Source organism: Ochlerotatus camptorhynchus, unplaced genomic scaffold (genome assembly GCF_037179485.1).
Source record: "Ochlerotatus camptorhynchus isolate MF236.1 unplaced genomic scaffold, CSIRO-AGI_Acam_v1.1 ptg000290l, whole genome shotgun sequence".
Classification (NCBI taxonomy): Eukaryota; Metazoa; Arthropoda; class Insecta; order Diptera; family Culicidae; genus Ochlerotatus; species Ochlerotatus camptorhynchus.
The window spans coordinates 229,536-250,012 of NW_027040779.1; positions in this window are offsets into that span (position 1 = coordinate 229,536).

Here is a 20,477-nt window from a genome sequence, read left to right on the forward strand (position 1 = left end):
CGTGATTCTGAGCGATTTCTGCCCCGTGTCTGTCTCGTAGACCACCTGGCGTCCAACGCAAACAGTGTCAGACAATGCTTCTCCACAAACCCTAAAAACTAATGCCAGCAATCCTAAGTCACTCCCGGCCCTGTCAGAAGACGCCCGGAACATGGCTCCATCAAACTCGGGAAGCTCGCAAAATGCAATGTCTCAGCAACCGTCACCTACCGCCTCCACAGGTGCCATTAAGAAGACCTCCGGTCAACAGAAAACCGCGAACAAACCACTCTCAACGACTTGCTTCCTGAAGAAAGCATGCACTCTACAAGGAACCCGGCAGTCCTCCACAGCCGTGGAGTTTGAAAATCAGCAATCGCAATCGAAATTACGTTCACAGCTTGGACACGACTCATCCGGTCAGCAAATGGCCGACAAATTCTAACCCCGTCGTTGTTCCGACCAACCGTGGCCACTGAGTTATGGCCCTGGAAAACCTCTTCCTTCAAGTGCTCCCATTTACAAGGCGTTGGAAATGGAGACCATCAAAATCACGTCTTCAATGTGGGCGACCGAGTCTCACTAGCACACAAGTCGGACAGGATCACACAAAAAATCCCAAGGAAATCCACCATAAAATACAAAGCAACCTCGAGAAATCCATCGAGCCCATAACATGCAAGGGAATCCCCTAAAGGAAGGCAGAGTATATCTTTCCAATTTCCGATATTCCGAGGGACCACCCGAGAAGGTCCGAAGATTCTCCCACGACTCTTCCTTATATTTCCCTTGGAAGCCCCCAGTAGGAAAATGCTGAACCCCTCAGGAGTTCCCCAAAACTCCTTTGAAGTTCCTTTGGAGCTTACCACAAGTTCCTACCGATCACCCCAGATTTCCCCCTAAAACTACCATCCCCCCCCGAACATTCACTCGATGCATCCCTGATGCCTCCTCGAATCACACATAAATCCTTCACTGAGCATCCCTGAGACTCCGCGGAATCCCTTCTTCCCCTCCCCGACGTTCCATTAACCTCTCAAACAACTCGCCCCAGGGCACTCCACAGCTTGTAACGAGATAAGGATGAGGGGAGACAGGGTTCGGTAGCAACAACCTTCACTTAAGCGCCAGGCAGAGTAAACCCGCGAAGGTGCATGCCAAGTCTCTTCTAGAAATCCCGTTCCCGGCTTGGATCGTCAGGGCGAGCCCTTTCTCAAATCCTCTACCCACAACTGAAACTTCGATACAACCTACACCAAAGGGTTTATCGAAGTAATAAAATTTCAAACTTCAGGGTAGGTAGGTGTCCCTTGAAGGTTTTCCTACCCAGAGTCTATATCAGTGCTGATATTAATCATTGTCACTGGCAAACTTTCGAGCTATATTGACAAAAAAAAAATTGAAGTGGGATTACGTCTTTTGGCACGTCAATCACTTATAACTCTGTCAATAGCGGTTGGATTTAAATTCTAAACAAGCCGATTGAGTGCAACTTTTTCTACCAATCTGCTTCAATAAGCACTTTATCGATTTTCAATATGTTACTATTGAAAATTGCATAAACTCCCAACTATTGCAATAGTGATCAAAATTATCACTGAATGCCTGCAAAAAAGTGGTTTCCCTTACAAATATTGATACCGAGCACGTAATCCTACAACCTACACATTGTCACTGATAGACTTGATGCTCAAAAAAGTAGAAGGGGCTGTGCCTACACTCTTAAAATAAATCACATAACTAGTGGAAAATATCCATGTGAATTTCACATAACTTTCATGTGATCCAATAATTGGAAATTGCACCACTAAATCACATGAACGTTATGTGTTCAATGAAATCCAAATGATTTCTCATATAGAATTTCTTATTTTATGTGATATTCAGATAACAACCATTATTTTTGTTATTGGTAAAATATTATGTGCGTTCCTAATAGAAACTAAGTGAAAACTTTTTTCAGTGTAGAGGCACGAACGGAAGCTTGACGTAGGACCGCTAGGGCACGGAACAAATATAAAAAAAAATTAGTTCTTTTAATTGATCGATCATCTATTATCTTAACTCTTTCCGTTTTTGATTTGTAGGCGTACCAAATTAGTAGTATTTTTTTCAAAGAGAAAGTTGATGGAGAGAATCGATCAAAATCACTTGCACCCTTGCTTCCAAGTTTGGTTACAAGATTACAACTCTGGAGAGCATTTTGTGTGGTCGTTTAGGGCATGTGGTTCTGAATATGGACCAACAGGCAGATAAATTCTATTCTAACTTTTTACTGTTATAAGCTTGTTGGCCCAGAAACGGGTCGTTTTGTTACCAAAGTTGGTGATGATTTAACCTCCGAAACTGTACAGAGTTCGTCTGTCGCTTCAAAACGTAGACGACATCGATGGCCGCTTACGCTTGGCGTGTTCAGTATAAGTGACAGCATCACGGATCACATATTCCAAGAACACCTTCAGCACACCTCGTGTTTTCTCGTAGATCAGGCCGGAGACACGTTTGACACCGCCACGGCGAGCCAGACGACTGCTTTTGCTGCTTCTGCTGCCTGCTCACCACGGCGTCCGAAGCGAAAATGAGTTGAGGCTTTTTTGACTTAAAATGATCTTTATTTCTTGTGTTTGTGTGGTTTACATTTATGAATTTTTTCAAGTGACACAGATGCGTCTTTTCAACTTTAGTTCATTTGAGATATTAATTATTATTTACAGTTACTAGTCCTATCAGGCCTATTTTAAAGTATGACCACCTTGGTGGGATTGGTTTGATTTGAATTGGAAAAAGGAGACTACTTATAACTACTATTTACAACTACAACTAACCTACAACTACTATATGCACCTAACCTACTATATACAAGTTGCTTATCAAAGCATGTTCTGATAAATTACATTTTTCTGCAAATTTAGTCTTAATTTCGTTAATTCTTGAATCTATTTTGGCAATTCCTGCCTCTTCGTGTAAATTTGTTATTCTAGTGTCGAAAGGACGATCAAGAACCATCCTCAGCACTCTATTTTGTGCGACCTGAATTTTGTTCCTGTGAGTCTGTGCACATGATTCCCACACCGGAGCTGCGTAGAGGATCGCAGGTGCTATGATTTGTTTGTAGACGGCCAGTTTGTTCACCCTTGAGAGGCGGGATCTGCGGCAAATCAGCGGATACAGACACCTAACCAAGGTAGAACACTTGACTACAGTTTTCTCTACATGCAAACGGAAGAGGAGCTTTTCATCGATCAACATCCCGAGATAGGTTACTTCGGCGGACCACTCAACCCTTGTGCCATCCATGATTACAGTACAAGATGGAGCAGGTTTCAGATGAGTTGAGGCTAGACAGCAGCGCTCTTTTATATCTTTTCAGGTAGAAGCAGAATGATGTGCAACCAAGTGGTACTCGATTATGACGACGCTGGTAAGCTACAAAGACTCCTCCCATCATGAGTAGTTTGCTATCAAGTGGCTCCCTCCCTTTTGCGCAGTTTGTCAATGTCAACACCTGGAAAGTTAGCGGTGCCGGTGGTGTAGTGGTAAGCGTGAATACCTCTCACTCCAGCAGGCCTGGGTTCAATCTCAGTCGGCATGTTCTGAGGCATAACATCTCTGATCGCACCTTCCTTCTGAAGGGAAGTAAAGCCGTTGGTCTCCGGTTCATGAATTGATGAATCGATAGGATACATTGGTGCTCAGCACAGAAAACAATATCGACTTTAAACAAATCTCGCGTCACTTTTCAATATGTCCGGTCTACATTGATCGATTCTCATCGACTCTCTCTTTCGTAAATAACTCGGCTTCAAAAATGTTTCCTGTCGTCTTCGTCGAATTAGATGCTAGATTATTGATGCTTCCATCGAACTGAACTGTGTGTAGAAAATATCCAGCCGTGGCGATTTAAAGTTGATAAAGAGAATCGATCAAAATCATTTGCACCCCTACTTTCTAATTTGGTTACAAGAGCATTTCGTGCGGTCGTTGGGGGCGTGTGGCGCTGAATATGGACAAACAGGCAGATACATTCTATTCCTACTCTTTACTGTCATAAGCTTGGTGGCCCTGAGAAGGGCCGTTTTGTTGCCAAAGTTGGCGATGATTTAACCTCCAAAACCGTACAGAGTGCGTCTGTCACTTCAAACCGTAGACGACACATCCATGGCTGCTTACGCTTGGCGTGTTTAGTGTAGGTGGCAGCATCACGGATCTCATTTTCCAAGAACACCTTCAACACACCTCGTAGATCAGACCGGAGACACGTTTGACACCGCCACGGCGAGCCAGACGACTACTTTTGCTGCTTCTGATGTCTGCTCACCACGGCGTTCGAAGCAAAAATGACTTGAGGCTAGACAGCAGCGTTGTTTTATATCTTTTCAGGTTAAAGCAGAATGATGTGCAACCAAGTGGTACTTGATTATGACGACTGCGTTTGGGAACAACGTTTATTCCATGAAAACAGTGAAAACATTATCTATTTTTATTTGTACTTTGGATAATGCTTGACATTACCACTTTTTCAATAGTTTCTTGTTGGAAATCATCAGTTGGGAGCATAGCGTAGATGGTATAGCATAAGGGTAAGGGTTTCCAAGTCAATTATGAGAAAATTAATCATGATTCTTCAGAGTAAATTTTGAAAAATAGTGTAACCTTTGGTATACAAAATTTGAAAATGATATTGAGCAATTTGCCTCTTCGTATTTTCATTCAAAATCTTTAAAATGTTCTAAAAAGAACGAAAATTGAACGTTTTTAGGGCGTGTCCTTAAACTTATGATCGGGAGTGTTTGATAAATTTCTCCATTCAACTGAGCAAAAGTGCCTCACTCTCTGTGTTAGTCTCGTTGTCCGTGCACACATAAATACAGGGATTTTTTTTTGTTCTAGACCCCTCAATAAGACATTTTGAAATTAACCTTAAATAAAAGGGAGACTCTATGCATTCATTTGGTGGAAGTTTCAGCGATATTGATCTTTTAAGATAATGTTTTCCATCTGAGATACGTGTTACCACTAATTTGTCAGAGGTATACAAGTGGAATGACTCACCCCAATTTATGTATCCACAAATCTGCATGAAAATCTTCCAATATATTTGTCTTATTCCACTTAGGCTGATGTAAATTGTATTTTTATTTTATGATATTTGATATGCGAGAATTGCCCGCCAAGTTTTGAGAAATTTCTGAACTACTATTCATCAGCTTTGCTGAATACAGTAAATTTCTAGCTGTTCAGGATCTCGACATATTATTTATGTGAAGATTTCACGTATATCCTAGCGCCGCGTAGTGAGAAAATTCTGTACTGTCGACCAACGAAAAAGTTTCGATCTCCTAGACAATTTTGCCGATGGCAGTTTTGCAGGTCTCGACATAATCTAATGCGAGAATTGCACGTGTATACAAGCGCAATGATGTGAAAAAATTGAATTTCTGTACACCAAGCAATAGGCTTTGACCTCCTGAACAACTTTGTCAAAGACAGAAACTTTCTATACTTCAGGATCTCGAAACAAACTACATGCGAGAATTTCACGTATATTCTAGCGCTACGTAGTGAGAAAATTTTGAACCACTGTCCACTAGCAAAATCCATCTGATCAGAATCTCGAGATATTTTACATGCGAGAATTTCGCGTGTATACTAACGCCACGTAACGTATCGTGGTACGTTACGGGATGTAAGATCTACCACCGATTCTGTAGTATAAAGGTGCGATGAGCAAATAAAATAAATAAATAAAATCAAATTAGAGAATAATAATTGGTTTTTTTTAATATCCAGAATAGAAAATACGAAGTCATTTCCCTATTAATCAACTGGTAACCGCCATTACTAATAATAATAATAATAATAGTAATAAGAATATTTGAACTTCCCTAATAAGATTGAATTCTCCTTCGCAATCTCTGATTGGTTGAAGTGTAAAATCCTTCAGTTATTTAAAGAGGGTGTACTGTCCATGTGGGTCATCACTCTTTGCTCGACTGTTGAGCTGTTCAGTTCGTTTTCTTTTTCGCTCGAGTTCTCGCTTCGATTCGGTTTAAGCTGTCGCGTTGCGCCGTGGAAGCGTCGCCACCTTCGCGCGTTCTGGCAAGTTTACTGCAACTTGCCAACACGAAACAGATGGTGCGTAAACGTACCAATGATTCAGCAGCGGGCCCTTCAAAGAAGGTGGTAATCCAGCACAGCGCGTCGCAGGATGACGCCGGAAAACGGGTACTGCAAGCCAACCAGTTTGCGGTGCTCCCCGAAGAAAATGGCGATGGTGACGTCGTTCCCATCGCTGCAAGAGAGCGGATTCCCCCGCTTTTCACGCCGGAGAAGGATGTTGCCAAGCTGCGTGCCGAACCGGCAAAACACAAGCTGCTGCCTCGCTTCAAGCTTTGCAGCATCGGCACCAAAATCATGTGCTCCAGCCTGGAGGAGTACAATCAAACAGGATGTTTCCTAAAGGAAAACAACGTTGACTTCTTCACGCACGATCTGCCATCGAGCAAGCCACTGAAGCTGGTATTGCGTGGATTACCGTCGTTCGAGGCGGCTGTGGTTAAATCCGAGCTGGAGCGGCTTGGGCTCAAACCTGAGGCGGTGTTCCCAATAAACCGGCGTTCCAACCACAACACCACCTTCCGTGACCAGTTGTTCCTGGTGCACTTCACGAAGGGATCCACCAGTCTAGCGGCTCTGAGATCCAAAATCCGGGACCTGTTTCAGGTCATCATCAGTTGGGAGCACTACAAATCCCAACATCGTGATGTTACGCAGTGTATGAACTGCCTCTCCTACGGCCATGGCACCAAAAACTCCCATATGAAGACTATCTGCGGCAAGTGTGCTGGAACTCACTCGACTGCGTCCTGTGAGCAAGATGATGACATCGAGCCAACGTGTGTCAACTGCGGTGGTAACCACCAAGCCTCCAATCGCGGATGTCCCAAGCGAGTGGAGTTCATCAATATCCGTCGGAAGGCTACGATCAATAATCAGCCCGGTCGCCTCCGTAATCATCGTTCGCCTCCTGCACGCACGGAAGTCCAGTACCCAGCTCTCCAGCCCCGTCGACATGTTCCGAACTTAGAACCACTTCCGCTCAACAACCAACAAGTCAAGCATGTGAGTATTCCTAACAATCGAACAGTCCAGCATCGTCTCGCTGCTGCTGCTGCCCAGCCAATGCCAGGTCCCTCCACCGCCCCTGGTTTATCATACGCTGGTGTTGTCTCAGGTGAGCCTGTCGACGATTCTCCGTTCACCTCGGAGGAACTTGTGACGCTCGTGGCCGAGGTCATCATCATCTTGCGCACCTGCAAGACTCGATCTGAACAGCTTCATGCTGCCCTGTCCCTTGTCACTAAGTATGGACCGTGAAGCCATCAAGATCGTTAATTGGAACGCTTGCTCCTTGAAAAGCAAAAACATCGAGTTTGTTGAGTTTCTCAATGAACGAAACATCGACATTGCCATCATAACTGAAACCCACCTGAAGCCTGAAACAAACGTCTACCTTCCCGATTTCCGGCTCGTGAGGCTAGATCGAACCAACTCTGGAGGAGGAGGAGTGGCTATTGCAATAAGGAGAAACATCTGCTGTCGACTGATGCCCAGCTTTCAGCTGAAGATCATCGAAGCCGTAGGGGTGGAAGTTTCTACTCCTATCGGCCCCATCACCATCGTCGCGGCTTACTGCCCCAAACAAGTCAACATCAGGGACGGATCAGCAGCAGATCTGCGACGAGATATTATCAAGCTAACACGACGACGGGAAAACTTTATCATCGCTGGCGACCTGAACGCCAAACATCAAGCTTGGGGCAACAATCGGCGCAATCAAAACGGCACCATCCTGAACAACGACCTGCAGGAAGCGCAGTACAACATCTTGAGTCCGGAAACTCCCACCCGGTTGAGTCGGTCCGGTGTTCACGCTACCATCGATATATTCATCAGCAACATGGGCAACAACATCGCTCAACCTATCACCTATCAGGAACTCAGCTCGGACCACTACCCGGTGGTGACTGAGGTGGGATCCTCCGTAAATCGATTTGAAGCTTTCCGGCGCAACTATCATCGTGTTGACTGGGGTCAGTTCCAACATTGCGTCGACACCGCTGTAGACTACGATGTCCAACCGGAATCGTCCGAAGATGTTGACCGGTGTCTGCGCTCCATCGATCAAGCAATTTCCCGGGCCAGGGAGCTACATGTGCCAGTATCCAGACAGGTGAGTAACACTCTGAACCTTGACAGGCCTACTAAAGACCTCATTAGACTCCGCAACACGATCCGTAGGCAGTACCAGCGTACTGGGCTGCCTAATCTGAAGACCAATTGCAACCGTTTGAGCAAAATCATCCAAGCCAGGATGGTGGATCTCAGAAATATCGATTTTGCAAACAAGATTCGCTCTCTCCCAGATTGTGCTAAGCCAAAGATTTTGAAAAATAAGCCGAGGCCCATTCCTCCCCTTTCCTCTCCTAACCAAAATTCGGACCTACTAATAACCCCATTTGAAAAGGCAAATGCTCTTGGACAACACTTTGAAAATTCACATAACCTTGGCCACGCCATGGTGAGTCCCCACGAGCCTGCAGTATCACAGGCAATGGCTAGTGTCGCTGCCACCCCCGTAGTTGTCCCTGACGAAAGTAGAATATCGGCTGATGAGGTGATAGCAGCGATTAAATCAACAAAGAACATGAAGGCCGCTGGTGTCGATGGAGTGGTCAACCTCGAGCTGAAAAACTTGAGTGTTGACTTCTTCAAGCACCTTGCAGTGGTCTTCAACAAGTGTTTAATGCTTGGCTACTTCCCTGCATGCTGGAAGTTAGCCAAAGTTATTCCAATTCACAAACCTGGCAAAGACCCTACCAGTGCCAAAAGCTATCGCCCCATCAGCCTCTTGTCCTCCATCTCGAAGCTATTCGAAAAATTGATACTCAGCCGTCTGCTGGTGTTTTCAAATGATAATAACATCTTTCTCAAAGAGCAATTCAGGTTTAGGAAAGGCCACTCTACCATCCACCAACTCGCACGGGTTACTAACATCATCAAGCGGAACAAGTCCGTTTCCAATACATCTGCCATGGCACTGTTGGACGTCGAGAAGGCGTTCGACAATGTCTGGCATGATGGTCTAGTGTACAAGCTGCATCGATACAACTTTCCGAACTACCTCGTGAGGATCATCAAAAACTACTTGTCGGGCAGATCATTCCAGGTCTACTTGAACAATGTCTCCTCTGATACGTTCAACGTTGATGCAGGGGTCCCTCAGGGTAGCCTGCTTGGGCCTATCCTATTCAACATTTTCACGTCAGACGTTCCTCCCCTGCCGGGTGGTGGCATCCTGTCAATGTTCGCAGATGACACCTCCATCATCTATAAGGGTCGAGTGATCCGTGCTCTGGCGAGTAAACTACAATCAGGCCTGGATGTTTTGTCCGACTATTTTAAGAGCTGGAAGATTTGTATCAATGCAGCCAAAACACAAACCATTCTGTTTCCACATTCGTATTCACCTCGGCTTGTTCCGCCTGCTAACGTCAAGATCCATCTTGATAGCACTCCCATTGAATGGTCGAGTGAAGTAGTCTACCTTGGTCTCACCCTCGATAGCAAATTGCTATTCCGATCCCATGTGGACAAGACATCCACCAAGTGTAACATCTTGATCAGGTCGCTCTACCCTCTGATAAACAGGAAGTCCACCCTGTCCCTCAAAAACAAGCTTGCTGTCCACAAGCAAATCATTCTGCCGGCTATTGAGTAGGGTATGCCAATCTGGGAGAGTTGTGCAAAGTGCCACCACTTAAAGCTTCAGAGGATCCAAAACAAGATCCTCAGAATGATCCTTAACAGTCCACCGCGAACTCGTAATTCTGAGATTCACCACCTGGCCGGTCTTCAAACACTCGAGGAGCGAAAGACGTCCACGCTGGAAAGGTTCAGAGTCACCTGTCTGCGATCAAACCACCAGATCATTCGTGATTTGGCAACCTAGTTTAAGTAGTTAGGTGCTCAAGTAGGTAGGTTATCAAATTTTTAAATTCAAACCAAAACAATCCCACAAAGGGTATCCTGTAAATTAGCGCTAAACGCAATCATCACATTAGAATAACCAATTAACTAGAACAAAGATGAAGAGCCAAAGGCTAACCAATTGAAATGTTAAATCAAATGTTGAAACATAAAACCCAGAAAATAAACGTAAATTTTACTACTACCATGTGGGTCATTCTCCATTCAGACGCTGAAAAGGTAGCATCTACCTACTTTGAAAGCAAGAAACCCGACCGAACGACGTTACCAAGGCAACCCGGCTGAACCAGCAAATCAACCAGCAACAACCGACCGAACCGACCGAACGACGAGCAAGCGAGCCCTCTCCTTCTTTTGAAAGCGAGAGTTCCCAAGCGAGCCCTCTGTCGTTCGACGGTAGCCATGGCAACCCGGCAGCACCAGCAACCAACCGACCCAACGACGAGCAAGTGAGCCCTCTCCTTCTTCTGGAAGTGAGAGTCCCCAAGCGAGCCCTCTGTCAACGGTAACCAAGGCAACCACCGACTACCGATCACCAAATACCAGCAGCCTACTACGATCGAGAACTTGGCACGGAAAGCCCTTTTATTTTGAATAAGTAGCGCAATCCAGCCAAATCTCGAATAGGATGATGCCCAGTTACGACAATGGCGCAGTCGGTGACGATGTCGAATCTTCTATCAAGAGGTAAGCTTAGGAATTGTGAGAAATCATTAGATGATATGAAATAAGCAGATATCAAAGGTATATTTCAAAAAGAAAGGTGAAATATATGCTTGAACTCTTATGGAAAAGGAAGAGTTCAATAATTTCAGTATGAATGGACTCTTATAGGAAAGGAAGAGTTGAAGTTAAATAATATTCCAATTGAAAAGATGGAAATATTAAGGAAACTCCGATGGAAATGGCGGATGTTTTTTTAATAGATAGAATAAGCTTGTTTCATATTCCTCTTCGAATCTTTGTGTGGATCCTTCGGGTTAATCCAGCATTGACACCGATTTGGAAAATTCCTCCTAGTTCCTTCGGATTCTTACAGTAATCTGCTAGGATGTCGATTATGGTACAAAGAAGTGGCGAGACGAACATCGAATACGTGAAAAGTGTTGCAGCGGCTTCTAAGCTATGTAACTACAAATCGGAAGAGGAATTTGAAGCCATTTCACGAACAGTGACCAGAGGATCGACAGACAGCCGTATCAGAACCCTAGCTTACCGGGTTCTTACCGATGCAGGAAGTCTCAATGATTTGATTGACCAAGTACGCATCCGTGAAGTTGAACTCGAGAATGAGGACGATTACCGCAGACTACACCAGCAGCAGTCCGCTATGGTGGCAGCAGTATATCATCAGCCAACTGAATATAGCCAACGTCGCCGCCGTCAGTTCCAGCCTTTCAGAGGATACAGCAATAGCCGTGGTAAAGGAACTTTCGGTCGCGGTCCAGTAAGAAACCAGAGACAAACTGAATCTTGCTGGAGATGCTTAAGCACGTACCACTCTCCTGAATATTGCTTCCACGTTGACAAAGTGTGCCGCAATTGTGACCACCGCGGTCACATTGCACGAGCGTGCTCAATCAAGGTGAACCAAGAACCCCAGAAACGACGCTGGATGGGAGAAGAAACTGAGCCTCCGATGAAGATTGCGGCTGTCCAGAAGACTGAAGATGACATGGAGCAAAAGAAGGTAACAGAAATTGATAACGAATAACTGACAAATTTTAAGGTTTCCTTGTTCCGTTACTACTACAGTTTGTAATTGAAATATCAAATTAATAGAAATACACTATAAATATTGAATTGAATTAAATTCGAATTGAATTTTGCCTTAATATGATGAAACTGTTACAGGTACCACAATCTTCTTCAACTGATCTAAAAAGTGCAGATATTGACAGAGGTGGGTCTAATGTGCCAGATAATAAAACAGCGTACATTGTGGGGTACGTCGCTGGTATCAAGATTCCATTTTTTATTGACTCTGGTGCACAGGTCAACACAATTACATATGAATCTTTCCCAGCTATTCTCCAAGATGTAACTGCCAATCAAAAATTATACGAGCTAAGCTACGAATCAGATAAGGTGCTTCGAGAATACGCGTGTCAAGGAAATATAGATGTTGTTGCTACTTTTTCCGCCGAGCTCTTCGTGTCGGACGAAAGACCTTTGAGAATTGAAAAGTTTTACGTGGTGCGTGAATCTCGCGCTCTTCTTGGATTCAATACTTCAGTCCGATACAGTTTGCTGGCAGTTGGCCTTGAAGTACCGGTTAAAGGAGGTACAGACCCAGATTGGCGATGTGAATGTTCCATAAACAGCATACAAGAAACCCATACTCCACACTAATAGAATTCCACACATTTTTATTGACGAATTTCCATGTGAAATTCCACATGATTTTCATGTGACCACACTTAAACAGAATCCACCCAGAAGCACACATGAAATTTATGAGTCAAATGAATAGTATGTGTGGTTACACATGGCTTTTATGTGTACACATATTAAGTATGTGTCCGACACATAGATATCATTTGTTGATCACATTGCAAAAATTCATGTGTGGGACACATAAAAACAATCTTTGAAATTTTATCAGTGAGAATTCACGAAATTCAACATACCAGCGGTTACCTTGAGCTACGATAGCACTAAGCCACCTTCTAGAATTGTCTACACGCACATTCCGGCAGCATTCAAAGAGTTAACGAGACAAAAGTTGGCTGAACTACGAGAATCCGGCATCATTGAAAGAGTCACAATGGATATGGACAGGACTTTTTGCTCTTCCTTTTTAGTAATCCCGAAAGGAAAATCGGATATTCGACTCGTGGTCGATCTACGTGGCCCTAACAAATGTATCCACAGAACACCTTTCAAGATGCCTACGTTTGAGTCAATATTGTTGGAGCTACACGGTGCAAAATACTTTTCAACGATTGACTTAACAAATGCATTCTTTCATATCCTACTCGATGAGAAATCAAGGCACCTCACGAACTTCTTTGCTGGCGAGGAAGCAATGCAAACTGTCATTCTTTCGAAATGCAAAGGCACCGTAAATTATCTGGACGATATATTGGTATCAGGGAAAACAAAAGAAGAACACGACCGAAACCTTCAAGAAGTATTAAAGAGGCTCGAGGACCATAATGTGAAAATCAACCACGAAAAATGTAATTATGTACAGCAAGAAGTCAAGTTTCTGGGATTCAAACTCTCAGATATGGGTTGGCAGATCGAGAACGAGAAAATCGACGCAATTAAAAATTTTCGGAAGCCTGAATCATCAGCAGAAGTGAAAAGCTTCCTAGGATTGATAACATTCGTTGAACGGTTCATTCCGCTGAGAGCGGAGAAAACTCGGGAATTTTACTGGAATCAGGAGCTGAAGGACGAGTTCAATCACTTGAAGACTAGTGCGTGGAAACATATCAAGACCTTGGGATATTTTAACTGTAATGACAAAAAGGAGTTGTTCGTGGACGCCTCACCGCATGGGCTAGGAGCAGTTTTGGTCCAGTATTGTGCTGATTCCAGACCGCGAATAATTGCTTGTGCATCAAAATCGTTAAAACTGGCTGAGAGGAAATACCCGCGAACTCAGAAAGAGGCCCTCGCAATGGTATGGGGTGTTGAGCGCTTCTCTGTATACCTTTTAAACATATGCTTCTCAATTCGGACGGACGCGGAATCAAACGAATTCATCTTCGGAGGAATGAATAGAATCGGCAAAAGAGCAGCCCTTGATGAGGCATGGGTATTAAGGCTGCAACCCTATAACTTCAAGGTGTTTTGTGAGTTAATTTGGTTTGGCTTATATTAATAGCTGTGTTGCTTATAGGTGGCTCGAGTTCCAGGAGAAGCAAACGTGGCGGATGCACTATCCCGTTTACTAAAGGAATCCCAATCCGATGATTCGTTCGACGAAACCACCGATAAACATCTGTTGTATTTTTTGGACACCGGTACAATGGAATTCACCTGGAATGATATCGAGATTGATGCTGAAAAGGACGCTGAACAGATTCGGAAACGTGAAGCAATAAATACAAGCCACTGGGATAAAACCTTGAGACGATACGAATCAGAAGCGAAGAACCTAAGAGTACTCGGTGCCTTAGTTTTCATCAATGATCGAGTGATGCTGCCTTATTCACTTCGTGACAGAGCGCTCGCTTCCTCACATCAAGGACATATGGGTGCGGCTTCAATGAAGAAAATATTAAGAAATTATTTCTGGTGGCCAGGAATGGCCAAACAAGTGGACACATTTGTGAAAGGCTGCGAAACATGCTTTCGGATTTCGAGGAAAAATCCACCAATTCCCTTGACCAGCCGTGAACTTCCCGACGGACCATGGGAAATCCTCCAGGTAGATTTTTTTCGTTCAAAGGTTGTGGATCCGGAGAATTTCTGGTGGTAGTAGATACCTACTCGAGATATCTACACGTCGTAGAAATGAAAAACACCGATGCAGACAGCACTAATGCAGCATTGATCAAGATCTTCGAGGTATGGGGATACCCTATTGCAATACACAGTGACAACGGTCCACCTTTCCAAGGTGAAAAATTCGTCAAGACATGGCAGGACAAAGGTGTCAACATTCGGAAATCAATTCCCTTAAGTGCCCAATCAAATGGAGCTGTGGAGCGCCAAAATCAAGGATTAAAGGATGCCTTGACTGCCGCGAAACTGGATAACGTCAATTGGAAACTTGCTTTGGAGCAGTATTTGCATATGAATAGGACGAAGAGGATGATGCCCAGTTACGACAGATTCCTAGTCCTGACTATTTCAAACTAGGGGAACAGGATTTTTCAGTAATCCAAGGAACACAACTTAGTCTTTGTTACTTTTTATGCCTTGTTGATAGTGACAAGACTCGGCTTTGCCCACTGAAGATGAAACAAGGAAAAAATGAGTTAGTTAGTCTTCATCTATGTGATTCCTAATCTTCTATTCATTGTTCCCTAGTTTGAAGTGGTTAAGATTAGGGTTCTGATGCATGGTCATTATCAATGTCATTCCTTAATTTTGTTGCTAAGGAATCCAATTTTGACTGACAAAGGGGCGCGCCTTTTGGGAGGTCTTTCAACACTCCGAAGGGTATGAAGAGCGAGACCATTCAATTAGAGTCGGACCCTTGCGATAAATGCAAGAATGACAAATGTAAAAAAACGAATACTTCATCATTTCTCAATAGTGGTCGAGGACACGGGATCTACTACAATAGATCAAATTACTGGTTGCAGTAGTGTTAGGACCCGAACAGAGGAAAAAAAAACGAAACTTAGCGTGATAATTCTGAAATATTGTGTACCAAGCAATAGGCATTGACCTCATGAACAACTTTTTCGAAGACAGTAACTTTCTATCTGTTCAGGATCTCGAGCTATTGTATATGCGGGAATTGCATGTGTATACTAGCCCCGAGTAGTGAGAAAATTATGAACATCCGTCCACCAACGAAAAGATCTTGACTTCCTGAACAACTTTGCCAAAGACATTTGCTCTCTATCTGGTCAGGATCTATTGATGTATCACATACGAGAACTTAACATGCATACGAGCACTACCTAGTGAGAAGATTCTGAACTACTGTTCACCAGCTAAAAGGCTATCTGGTCAGAATCTCGAGCTATTGTATATGCGAAAATTGCACGTATATACTAGCGCCACGTAGTGAGAATTTTCTGAACTGCTGAAACAATAACTTTCTATCTTGTTAGAATCTCGAGATATTTTATACGAGAATTTCACAAGAATAGCGCCGTGTATTGAGAAAATTTTGAACTACTTTACCCAGAAATAGGTTTTGATCTCTTCAACAACTTTGTCGATGACAATAATTTTCTATCTGGTCATGATCTTAAGATATATCACATGCGAGAATTTCACATGTATTCTAGCGTTACGTAGTGAGAAAATTCTGAACTACTGTCCACCAGTGAAAAAGTTATGATCTCTAGAACAACTTTGCCCAAGACAGTAACTTTCTATCTGGTCAGGATTTCGAGATGTTCCATGTTGTAACCAATTAAGTCAAATCCCACGTAGTACGGACACCGTTTGCACGGTTTCCATTCACATTGTCGCTATTATCCGCATTTTTTGGGGGTTAACTGTGATAAAAGTTTAGCTTGTTTAGTTAAAAACAAGTTTTTTTAAGGAATACCCGTTGGTTTCATATCGATTGGTAGCTCGGCTGCAAAATGGCGATGGAAAACTCACACTGATGTACAAAGTACGACGCGCGAGTACTCGTGTTACAAAAGTTGGCGCGAGTAACGGAGGGTTAAAAAAGTACCCATATTGATGGTATTTGAAGCTGCCATCTAGGATTTCAAAATGACGTCGCATTTCAATTTTTGATCTTTAGACGTCACCACGATTCCAAAAATATCCTATTGATGGGCCAACTGAAATCGAAATGTGACACGCATGCTGCTATTTTCAATTTCTATAGATCAGTGCATGGTCCCGAACCTCACATCTTGACCTCCTTCTGTCCCTTTCATTTCACACCGGAGTAAAAGTGACGGCAATAGATGGAAACAAATGGAAGCCAAAACAAACAACCCGACAATGATAAATTTGACAATCACGTGCATAGATCTATGCGCATCGAAAGTGGTTCTGTTGATGTTGAAGTGGATTTGCTCGAAGAGAAGACAGAATGACTTTCAATTGAAAGTGATGGTTGACAGTTTCGGCGTCCCTTGACGATTTTCGATTCAAAGTGACTTTGTTCGGCCCTGCTAACTAGTGCCAAAACTGGTTCCCCCACCTTAGTGAGGTGATTTATTAAGTTCCCTACATTCCTCAAAGGTGGGATGGTTGTTAATTTTCCCTCTATTTCTCGTGACGCAATGGGTGCTATTCATTTTCTGATAAGAAAGCTCTAAACGAATTGTTCAACTTCACTGTCAACCTTCCATACGTTTTGCAATGGAACGTGGAACGTGCAGATGAGTGGAAGATTATTAAGATCATAAATTCCACATTTTCCCTCAGGAAGCTCTCACCATTCCAAAAGCATTCCCAACTCAACCACTCGGGTACCAGCAGCCAGCCTGGACAACGAATGCATTTACTGGCCTCCACCGACCGGAACACCATTTACCACTGCCATATCCCAAAAGGAGGATATCATGTCCTTCGTCTATCCGTATGTGTGAGAGCGTGATAACCGAGAACCTGAAAACCCCAAGCTGCTGCTCCGGGCGTTCCGGAAAGCTAAACAAAAATTAGAATTTATACGAAATAGTGTGGACATTAGTTTTAATTTCACTTTAATTTCCGCCTTTTCTTTGGATGGTACTTTTCCTTGCAGACGACAACGACGACCGTGTGGTGGTCATTGTTTCCTTCTTAGATGGCGAGGGAAAGTCTTGGTGCGGTGTGCCGTTTCGGTCCGGTGGTGACGTTACAAATATGTTTCTCGTTTTTCGGCAACAGTGCGACTACAGGTCGGTGGGTGGGCTGGCGGACGCCGTAGTTTTTGCACTGGAATGCGACCAACCGGACCAAAAAACTATTCCGGCTTAGCGCTGCAGTAGTTGGTCAAATTTAGATAGTGGTCCCTGATGTCGTATAAATTGCTGTACTTTTTGGTTTCGCATCAGATACTTTGGCTTCCCCCCATGGGCAGTAGGTTCCTGTATGGCCAGTTGCAATGAATGTATGGTTCATGGTGGACATACGGTGTTGTTTATGGTTGTTTCGGTGTTTTGCCTTCTCATGGTTGGACCGAAAAACTGACATTCCTTTGGAATGAGCTGAAAATGAGAATTTGATGACCATGGAAAGATTTCCAATGGCTGAGAAGATTATTGAAACAACGTCGTTAGAAATGTAATTTCGTTGTCTGGGAAGGGAAATTGAATCATTAAAACCATCATAATTGAATACCAATCATACATGCAGCACCAAATTCACGGACGCGAACAGGATGAAGTTGGAAGCGAAGAATCAGCTGTCTTCAAGACGATAGACGTTATCAACGCGGATGCTGCTGGCAAGTCCTTCAAAGTACGTGCACTATTCTGTTAGCAAGGAAGCACTTCAAAGGCTGTAAACGGAGACGTAGAAAGGTGTTGAACACCACACAAATGAAACCGTCCTTTCGAATGATCAAAACCTTAAGACGCCACTGACCTTGCAGCAGTGTCTCGTCTCAACGGAGTTTGAGTTGAAATTCTTGCACCCGCCAGAAACTATATTAAGAAATTCCATTTCCGCTCTGTCTCCTTCTGGAAACCGACAGCAGCAGCAGCAGCAGTAGCAAAAGCAGTCAGCCGTTAAATTTACTACGGTATCAAGCTGGGAAGCTATCTCTCCACGACGCGACCGACAAGATGATGGACCAGTCAAGAAGAAGCACTCGAGAAATCAGTGCAAATTCTGATAATGATGAGTGAAATTGGCGTTCTTGCTTGCTTGCTGGGAGGGAGCCGAAACCCGTCGAATAATTATGTTTAATTTCTTTTGTCTACATTTCCGAGGAAACGACTTTCACAAACTTTAGATTTTCAGTGCAAAATTCTTAAAGCATAGTCGACAATTTCCTCCTCCTATTCTAGCCATCCAAGATTTACAGAAAAATCGACAAATATTTACGAACTCAAGCACACATGGGTACAGCAGGTCTGCTAGTCCGAAAACCGATAAATTATTTCCGCCAAATCCCCTCACTCCGGTGACGCAGGCAGTTGTAGGCGGCCGGTGGTGCGACTCCTGCGGAAAAATCACAACACGCGTACACAATTTGTTATCGTTCGCCGGTCGCCATTCGGTCATAAATCTTGCCATCGACTGGTGAGAAAATAAGCAAGTAACACTTGTGTTTATATTGTAGGAAATTCTAAAGGTGTCCGCTGGGTGACACGATCGAAATGCGTGTGTGTGTGTGCATGTGGGAGTTTATAAGGTTTCCGTAGCCTAGGGTTAATCGGAATCAACTGAAATTCAACAGCTTCTAGTGCAGCATGGCTTAGTAGGCACCGGAGCAGCTCCTTTGGGGAATAATTTATTGCGGTAAAGTCAGTAAATCACCTTTTGATTGCAGATTTTGCTTGGGATTTGCGAATGGCGAAGGAAATGCGAAACGGCAGTTCCGTGCTGACTAGTTGTAGTGTGGAAGCAATGGTGGAATGCTTTTAATCAAAATAGTCTACCGATTTTGGCAAGGATCATCTTTAGAATTATTTCAGCTGAGAACTTTTGAAATTTTCCGGTGGAAGAATTAAACAAACGAACTATTTACAGAGTGAAAATCGAAATGCATGTTTATTTCCCTTTGGTTACCTTTCGTTTAAATAAAAGAAGTAAAACATAAAAGTGAAATAATGACAGTTGCATGAGTGGAACAGCAAGGAGGGGTTTGCCCACTTAACACGCCCGCTCAAACGGCGCAATCTGTCAGTCCAAGGCAAACTTGAAACTTCCTGAAAGCTGGAGCAGGAAGGCTCTTTGTCAGAAAGTTTGAATAGTTTGCATCGACGTTTGAACGTAGTCAACTCGAATCTGGTTGCCCTCCAACAGCTCCCGAATGAAGACATTCTTGACATCCAAATGTTTCAGACATCCGGAATCCTTCTGGTTCGAAACGATTTTGATCGTTGACTGGTTATAATCATGGTAAGTAATGGGACCCACCGATTTCGATCCGATATCCTGTAGTATTATGATCAGCCACTAGCCATGGCAGGCAGCTGCAGAAAAGTCGATCGGTGATATCATTCGCCAGTTGGCATCCGAAAAAGCTTCCAGTAGCTTCCTGTAAATATCATCACTTCGATAGACCAAGCGTTCCTAGAATGTAACGTAAGACCCGTTGTATATGGACCCAGTATTCCTCGTTAGGACATGCTTCAAATTGGCTGAAATAATTCGCTGCCACAGCCAAGTCCGACTTAGACGTCAGTGAGACGTACATGAAGCAGACAACTAGCTCACGGTACGGGTTGTCTGTTCTTTTATAAATATTCTTTACCTTTCGGTATCTTCAGCTTGTTCTCCATGGGCGTTGAAACTGGTCGTCAATCCTGTATTTGGAAACGGCACAACAGGTTCTCCAAATACCAACGTTAACTGATACGTGTCAACTTCTTTCCCATATCTCGATCGATCCGCATACCGAGGACATTTTTGACCTCAACCACATCTGTTATTTCAAATTCATTTCAAATATAGCCTTTGATTGTACCGACTGGCTCCACTGAAGCACTGACAATAAGCACGTAATCAACATAGATGACCAGGATGACTTGCTTCTGTCCTGATCTACGACGGAACAAACACAGATCATTCCGGCTTCTCACGAAACCCAGACGTACAACGAATTTGTGCAAACGATCATTCCAAGACCTTGCCGCCTGTTTCAAACCATATAGGGACTTGTTCAAACGGCACACGCGACCATTCTCCAGGTTGAA